Genomic DNA, 7,929 nt, shown 5'->3' on the forward strand with positions numbered 1-7,929 from the left:
GCCTGTACGAAATTTTTCATAGTTTTTACATTTCATCATTATATCCGGAAGTGTTCGGTAGGGGGGGCAGCACGGTGGCACGGTGGTTAGCACTGTTGCCTCACAGCAAGAAGGTCCTGAGTTCAATTCCACCATCAGGCTGGGGTCTTTCTGTGTGGAGTTTGCATGTTCTCCCCGTGTTTGCGTGGGTTCTCCCCGGGTACTCCGGCTTCCTCCCACCGTCCAAAGACATGCAGCTTGTGAGGATAGGTTAATTGGATAATCCAAATTGCCACTAGGTGTGAATGTGCGAGTGAATGTGAGTGCGAATGGTTGTCTGTCCCTATGTGTTAGCCCTGCGACAGACTGGCGACCTGTCCAGGGTGTACCCCGCCTTTCGCCCTATGACAGCTGGGATAGGCTCCAGCGCCCCCCGCGACCCTGAAAAGGATAAGTGGAAGCGAATGGATGGTGTTCGGTAGGGTTTAGGTCAGAACTGCAAACAGGCCATTCAATCCTCTCCATTCCCAAATTCTGGAAATGTGTTGTCGTCTTGGAGTTCGGTCCAAACTGTGAAGCTATAGGAATGCCACTGGTTGCAGAATCCCTTTCTTCCTATGTTGCTGCATTGAGATTGACAATAATGACCAAGCCTCGATTTTCCAGTGCAGGAGATGCCACCCCCCACCATCCCACTGTCACAAACCGACTCCTGTGGCGTTCAAAGGATGGCTGTATAGCAAAGGCAGCAGTACTGATTAGCACCTGGTTGTCAGCACTTGAGAGCATTTGTCACCACATGGGGTACCAGAAGCAAGAGTCATTAACACATTATATTATTTTTTTTATGTAGTTCATATATATTAATGTAAACACAAACACAGTGGGTAAAATAAGTATTCAACACATGACCAATTTTCTACGTAAATGTATTTCTAAAGGTGCTATTTACATGAAATTTTCACCGGATGTTAGTAACAACCCATCCAATCCACACATGCAAAGAAATCAAACCATAAATCTCCATAAATTATGTGTAACCATGAGAAATGACTAGGGATGGGTACCGGTATCGTTTCTGACATAAACGGTAGTAACCAGACTGAAAAGCAGCGTGCATTTCGGTGCTTTATTTTTTTTACTGAGATGTGATACGCTTCAGATTCTAGCCAATCATTTTACGTTTCCAAGGATAGTAGGCGGGCCCAGGTACATACGTTCTTTTAGAGCAGCGCTAAAAATGCCCAAGGCGAAGCGGTCAAAAGTCTGGCTGTACTTCACAGCAAAAGATGCAAACTCAGCAGCCTGCAACAAGTGCTTTACGGTGATACTGTGCAAAGGAGGTAACTCCTCGAATCTGATGAAACACCTGGCGACGCATAGCGTTTTTTTGTTTGTTTTTTTAAATCCAAGAAATGCACCGTTCCTACTAAGGGTGTGTTGCTTGTTATCGGACCCGGAGTTAGCAACATCCCCCAAGAACCCGAAGAGGAGAGTCCTGGCCCCTAGCCCTGCCAGTGTAGCAGAAATGATGAGGATGATGATGGCAGCAGCAGCCTTTCTTCTCTGCGTGAGCAGCTTAATGTTGTTCGTGTGTAATTTACGTTGAGTAGGCTAACCACGTTATTACTAGGGGTGGGGGGAAAAAATCGATACTGTGTAGTATCGTGATATTTTGTTTGCTAATAATGTATCGATACAGGGACAGCAGAAATAGATATTTTGTTACAAAAGTTTTTGTAGACTGGAACATGCTCTGACTTCAGAGCACGTTGATCCTTTTTCTGAGCAAGAATCCTGACATTCCTTCACTGTCCAAATGTGTTTAACTTTTTTTTTGGCAGCAATAAACTAAATTTAAGACATGTTTTATTTTAATTAAGTTAAACTTTTTTATTTAATGTAAAATTATATTTTGTTTTAATTTACTTTCAAATTCTTCAGTTGCTGAATGGGCTGCATAGTTTTCATAAATTGCATAGTTCAGAATAGCTATAATTGTACCAGATGGTTGCATTCAGTTAAGTTGGACTAGACTGTAATACAAACCGTTCAGTTTGTCAACAATAAAACTGACTGAAATGAGAGAAAGACTGAGTGTGAGACTTTGATATTAGATAAAATGAATATTGATAAAGTTTACCTTTATGTACAGAATCTGAATATCGCAAAATATTTTAAAAAAATTGCAATAATATCGTATCGTGGGATGTATGGTGATTCCCACCTCTAGTTATTACATTAATGCACGTAAGGTGAACTAGCAAACACCGTCATAGCTACATGCGGCTGTCTTCTTGTTTGATGGCAGATACTCCCTTCACCCTGGCCAAAAAGGCTAAAATGACCAAAGAAAAAGTGGAAAACAGTTAAACATGAGAGGTTTTGGACAAAGTTTGTGTTTTTTCCATTGTTTAAGCACTGCTTCCAGCCAAGAGTGATGCCATATATGCTCTATAGCTACAGAAAAGGCTAACATTGTTATCTTTTTACAAAAAAACAGCTGAACATGAGAGGTTTTTGGACCAATTTTGTGTTCTTGATTCTTTAAGCACCGGTTTGAGCACCGTTTAAGCACCGGCACCGTTTCAAAAGTACCGGTTTGGTACTGGTATCGGATAAAACCTAAATGATACCCATCCCTAGATATTATACATGGTTATGCTCAGGATGTGTCAGCCCATTTCTACTGGAAATGCCTTTCTACTGGAAATGCCACGCGCACCACGCAGGACTCCAATGCTGAAGAAAATGCATGCTCATAAGTACATTTAAAGTTAACAGAACAAGATTTAGACAAGCCTGTGAAATTCTGGGAGAATATAGCCTGGTCAGATGAGACCAAATCTGACTGCACATTATCCCCAAAACACCATAGAAACAGTGAAGTTTGGAAATGGGAATAACATGGCAGGGGGCTGTTTTTTAGCATACGGAACTGGAACTAAGGCTCAGAGTTCATAGAAGGGGGCCATCAAACCTTCCAGATTTGAAGACTTTGTGGGATAGGCAACTCCAGGCCTCGAGGGCCGGTGTCCTCCAGGTTTTAGATGTGTCCTCAACCCAACACAGCTGATTTAAATGGCTAAATGACCTCAACATGTCTTGAAGTTCTCCAATGAATGAACTCATCATTTGATTCAGGTGTGTTGACCCAGGGTGAGATCTAAAACCTGCAGGGCACTGGCCCTCGAGGCCTGGAGTTGCCCACCCTTGGTGTAGAACAATGGGCCAAAACCACACCTGAGCAATACAGGATGCATCTTAAAGCAGTCATCACCGACAAAGGTTTTTGTACAATGTTTTAAATACATTTCAGTAAGCGTGTTAAATAGCCTTTTTCTGTGTCATTTCTCACTGTTACATATAATTTATGGACGTCTGTGATTTGTTCTTTGCACGTGTGGATTGTATGGGTTGTTACAACATCTGGTGAGAATTTCATGTTAATAGCACTTTTAAAAATATATTTACTTAGGCATGTTCAGTATTTTATTTACTCGCTCTGTGTATGTGTGCATTCCATGAAGCTCTCTGTGCACTAACCTTAAGCTAATCTAAAATAATGCAGAAATAGTCACTCCCTTGTGCAGGTCGGGTTTGTTATTGAAGTCTGAGACAAATTCATCCACATGTGGCAAGTCAGGATTCAGGATCAGCCGTAGCTATCAGGTTCTGTAGCTACATTACAAGTTTTTCAGATCTGAAGCAATACACCATCTGGGTACTAGGGATGGGTATCGTTTAGGTTTTATCCAATACCGGTGCCAAACCGGTACTTTTGAAACGTGCCGGTGCTTAAACGGTGCTCGAACCGGTGCTCGAACCGGTGCTTAAAGAATGGAGAACACAAACTTTATCCAAAAACCTCTTATGTTTTTATTTTTAGCAGTCTCTTTTTTTCTGCAAAATGATAACCAAGTTAGCCTTTTCTGTTGATACAACATACCTCCTTTGGTTGGAACTGGTGTTTAAACAATGGAAAATACAAACTTTGTCCTAAAACCTCTCATGTTCAGCTGTTTTTTCTGTAAAAAGATAACAATGTTAGCCTTTTTTGCAGCTGTAGGGCATATATGGTATCACTCTATCAAACAAGAAGACAGCCGCATGTAACTACGACGGTGTTTGCTAGTTCACCATACATGCATTAATGTAATAACGTGGTTAGCCTACTCAACGTAAATTACACACGAACAACATTAAGCTACTCACGCAGAGAAGAAAGGCTGCTGCTGCCATCATCATCCTCATCATTTCTGCTACACTGGCAGGGCTAGGGGCCAGGAGTCTCCTCTTCGGGTTTTTGGGGGATGTTGCTAACTCCGGGTCTGATAACAGGCACCACACCCGCAGTAGATGTGCTCGGTGTGAGGTCTCGCAGCAAGCTATCAAATACGGTGCATTTCTCGGCTTTTAACATAATGCTATGCGTCGCCAGGTGTTTCATCAGATTCGAGGAGTTACCTCCTTTGCACAGTATCACCGTAAAGCACTTGTTGCAGGCTGCTGAGTTTACATCTTTTGCTGTGAAGTACAGCCAAAGTTTATGACATCTCAGGAAAAAAAAGCACTGAAATAAAGCACCGAAATGTGCGCTGCTTTTCGGCCATAATGGCACCGGATATTGGTACCCATCCCTACTGGGTACTATTAACAACACTAACTTTTTGACATACACATACCTGAACTGAAGAAACTGAAAAGAACTGAATTCTGAGTTTATGGACTTGCAAAAAAGGACAGTTAAAATTCTCAAATTCTGAAATGGCTGTGTGGTGTTGTTTTTGTTTCAATAAATATTTTTAAACTTTATTAGCTGAGTGTCATTCACTCATTAGCCAATACCTAGAAAAGAAAGACCCAGATGGCTTACCTGTACTGACCTGTAGTGATACATATTACTATATACTGATATGAAAAAGTGATCAGGATAATTCATGTCCCATATCGCCCAGTTCCAAATTTCAGTTAAAAAGAACAGAATATTACGCCACATTTTCATTATCTGCTTTATGGTGATACCTGACCACAACGCTTACAAAATGTAAAACAACGGCTGTGGTTTTGATCAATCCACATTTTATGACAACTGAACTGAACAGTCTGCTTTAGTTCAAACGTCATAAGCCATTTTAGAGTACAAAAAAGTTATTGCGTATTGCGTAGCCATTAATTTATTTTCACCATTTTCTTATAGTTGAGTGAAGACTTGACTGACATGAACACATGATCTTGATCAGCGGTCCAACCTTTTTTGCACCACGGCCCAGTTTAATTTCAGACAATATTTTCACAGACCAGCCTTTAAGGTGTGGCGGATAAATACAACAAAATAAAATGATATGACCAAGACAAAAACTGTGGTATTTTGTAAATATAATAATAAACGCAAATTCACTGTGTAATTGTGTAACTTTATTAGCAGCGTCCTCCTGAAATGCGCCAACAACATTAAAAGTAACATCCTCATCTCTGCCCCTTAATGCTCTCTGGTTGCTATGGTAACGTGTAAATATTGCTTTCAAAATAAGACGCACAACTACAACACGGGAAAAGACCCAGGGAAACAGAGTTAACGATAAAAACCCTGAAAACCATAAATTTGACATCCGAGCCTGAACTCTCCCGGCCCGGTACTTGTCCATGCCCCGGGGGTTGGGGACCACTGATCTAGATTCCTAGAGAAAGAGATTTTTGCAGTTTTGGCTGATCGGTTCGTAAAACTCTCCTTGTCATTGGTCTCTAGCATATTGTGCGAGTCACTGATATTTTTCATCAAACATTCTCTTTCAGGTTCTATTGCACTTGTTAAGGTTTTACTACTGTTGGTACTTCGCAATAGAGCAGGGTGATATGACCAAAAATATTTATCACGATATACATTTGAAAATTTGCAATTACGATATAACTGATGATATTATTGACACTAGACAAAATACTTTACAACTCCACAACTTTATTAGTGCAAAAAAACAAACAAGCAAACAAACATCAATGTATTTTCACTTAAACAAGCAGCTGTTTTTTATGTGCATTAAAGTTATATAAAAATGTAACAGTGCAAATGCAAATTCTTTGCTGACAGTTTAACCAAAAAGCATTTCCAGTGGAAACTGGCCGACATATCCTCAGCATAACCATGTATAATATCCACAAAACTTAAAAAGAGGTTATACACACACAATACGGTAACATTATGTTGCCGCGGCGCGGGTTCGTAGCTTAGCAAAGTCGTACTACAACATTTGACAGATTTGCGAGCGCCGTGCACATAAAATCATTTCGAGGTCAGTAACACAACCAGAGTTCATACATAAGGCACACGGGATTATAAGGGGCTCTGTCAATTTTCAGAAAAATCAAAGGGTTGATTTTAAGTATGCCGTATTTTCCAAAAAACACGGTAATAACGACGGCCCGCTAGCATGCTCTACCAAAAATAGTGCTTTGTTGTGTATCTGACGGACGAAAGCTAAACCAGTTCCACACCACTGAAGTTGCAGCATTTTTACAAACCAGTTCCACTTCATCCGTTTCATTTGACGATCCGCTTTCGCCCTTCTCATTCTCCGTCTCCGCCATGCTTTTTCCACCATGTGCGTATGAAAACAAAGGCACTGCGCATGAGCGTTTTACCCATATTCTATCGCGGAATTTCATTTTCTTATCGTTGCCCAACATTATACCGGTATTACCGTGAACGGTATGAAATGGCCCAGCCCTACTTCACAAGTTTTTGTAGACAAGTCGGTGTCTTCCACGTAGGCTACAGGCAACTGCAATCTTACTAAGGCAATCATGAGGTTTTTGGTGTGATAGCGTCTGTGCAGCTAATTTTACCTAACGAATTGAGCATTACACATTTTTCATATCTACTATGGCAGACAACTCTTGAGCAATGTGTGCATGATGTCACCTGAGAAACTTCAATAGTTAGATGTGATAACAAAGAGACTTGGTACTCAAAGGATGATGAATAAAAACCTTAAAAGTCTACAGAAGAATCTGCAACATTAAAGTGACAGTTTTCCTGACCCCAAACAACAAACAGCCAGCCCAACAGCTAAACCAGGAAACATGAGCTGCTCAAGTCGTTGCAGTGACACATACAGTGGGGCAAAAAAGTATTTAGTCAGCCACCGATTGTGCAAGTTCCCCCACCTAAAATGATGACAGAGGTCAGTAATTTGCACCAGAGGTACACTTCAACTGTGAGAGACAGAATGTGAAAAAAAAATCCATGAATCCACATGGTAGGATTTGTAAAGAATTTATTCGTAAATCAGGGTGAAAAATAAGTATTTGGTCAATAACAAAAATACAACTCAATACTTTGTAACATAACCTTTATTGGCAATAGCAGAGGTCAAACGTTTACTATAGGTCTTTACCAGGTTTGCACACACAGTAGCTGGTATTTTGGCCCATTCCTCCATGCAGATCTTCTCGAGAGCAGTGATGTTTTGGGGCTGTCGCCGAGCAACACGGACTTTCAACTCCCGCCACAGATTTTCTATGGGGTTGAGGTCTGGAGACTGGCTAGGCCACTCCAGGACTTTCAAATGCTTCTTACGGAGCCACTCCTTTGTTGCCCGGGCGGTGTGTTTTGGATCATTGTCATGTTGGAAGACCCAGCCTCGTTTCATCTTCAAAGTTCTCACTGATGGAAGGAGGTTTTGGCTCAAAATCTCACGATACATGGCCCCATTCATTCTGTCCTTAACACGGATCAGTCGTCCTGTCCCCTTGGCAGAAAAACAGCCCCATAGCATGATGTTTCCACCCCCATGCTTCACAGTAGGTATGGTGTTCTTGGGATGCAACTCAGTATTCTTCTTCCTCCAAACACGACGAGTTGAGTTTATACCAAAAAGTTTTACTTTGGTTTCATCTGACCACATGACATTCTCCCAATCCTCTGCTGTATCATCCATGTGCTCTCTGGCA

Source organism: Mchenga conophoros, linkage group LG22 (genome assembly GCF_057382185.1).
Source record: "Mchenga conophoros isolate Kocher_MC1m ecotype Shallow Benthic linkage group LG22, M_conophoros_male_GT1.1, whole genome shotgun sequence".
In the NCBI taxonomy this organism is placed as follows: Eukaryota; Metazoa; Chordata; class Actinopteri; order Cichliformes; family Cichlidae; genus Mchenga; species Mchenga conophoros.